At 41.8% G+C, this 1,271-nt stretch overlaps 1 non-coding gene across 1 annotated transcript; it reads right to left on the bottom strand.

The window, feature by feature from the left end:
- Window positions 1-937: 937 nt before the first annotated feature.
- On the bottom strand, window positions 938-1,044 carry LOC125593662. Its single transcript, XR_007329562.1, has one exon. It is a non-coding gene; the product is annotated as a small nucleolar RNA R71 (small nucleolar RNA).
- Window positions 1,045-1,271: the final 227 nt, after the last annotated feature.

The raw sequence follows: 1,271 nt of genomic DNA on the forward strand, positions 1-1,271 counted from the left end.
ATCCCTATGCCCATGAGTTCTCTTTTCACTTAGTCAAGAAAGTTACTTTTTTATCGCTTTTATTATTCTGCAACTGCATTAGCATTAATCATTAGTTTAGAAATCTTTTAAATCACCGGTTGCACTTAGATTAAGTGAGTACTTGCATTCTCAGTGCTTTGAAATCCCTTAGAATTGGTTCGACAATCTTTTATACTACATCATTTATCTTAGGAACCTTGAAAACTCTTAACTTTAAATTGGCGCCGTTGCCAAATTCTGAGTTGATTTGAACATTGGGATTTAGTCACTTGCTTGAGACTAAATTATTTTTATTTTTTTTTCTCTTGTTACTGATCCTCCTTCTTCACCTCCCTTTTACTTTCAGGTGTATGAACTTGAGGAGCAAGGGTCCATCAAACCAAGTTCAGTTGCAGACATCAGAGCTTTAGAGAGAGAGTGTGCTAGAAAGAGAAGAGAAGAAGAGCAACAGCCTCACTTGCAGAGATTGGATATTAATATGGGAGACCAACCTCAAGATGATGCGAATGCCAATGGAACCAACAACGTTCCACAACACCCACAACGAGCAGCTCGACCCATTGGTACTTATGACCGCCCCAACATTCATGGTCATAGACTGGGAATCCGAGCACCGGCTGTGGCAGCTAACAACTTTGAGATCAAATCAGGACTCCTCAACGTGATCGAGAACAACAAGTATCATGGCTAGGCTTTGGAGGACCCATTTGATCACTTGGACAGGTTCAACAGCTACTGTGAGTTGTCAAAAACCAATGGTGTATCCAAGGATGCCATAAAGCTCAAGCTATTCCCTGTCTCTTTGGGGAATAAAGCACGTCAGTGGGAGTAGTCTCTACCCAGCGACTCTATCACCACATGGGATGACTGCAAGAAAGCATTCATGGAAAAGTTCTTCTCTACTTCAAGAACTGCTAAGCTAAGAAATAAGATTTCCAGCTTTCAACAGAAGAACTTGGAAGGATTCAGTGAAGCCTGGGAGAGATTCAAGGGCAAAGGTGCTACAAGCCTGGATCATCCTATGGAGGCCACTTTGCTACCTTCAAAACTGTTGCAAATGTGCTACAAGCTGGATTATGGTGGCCACACATGTTTAAGGATACACAAGACTTTGTTTCAAAGTGTGATTCCTGCCAAAGGAGAGGGAACATCACCAAAAGGAATGAGATGCCTCAAAATCCAATCCTTGAAGTTGAAGTGTTTGATGTGTGGGGTATGACTTCATGAGACCATTTCCATCATCCTTTGGC

Source organism: Brassica napus, chromosome C9 (assembly GCF_020379485.1).
Source record: "Brassica napus cultivar Da-Ae chromosome C9, Da-Ae, whole genome shotgun sequence".
Taxonomy (NCBI): Eukaryota; Viridiplantae; Streptophyta; class Magnoliopsida; order Brassicales; family Brassicaceae; genus Brassica; species Brassica napus.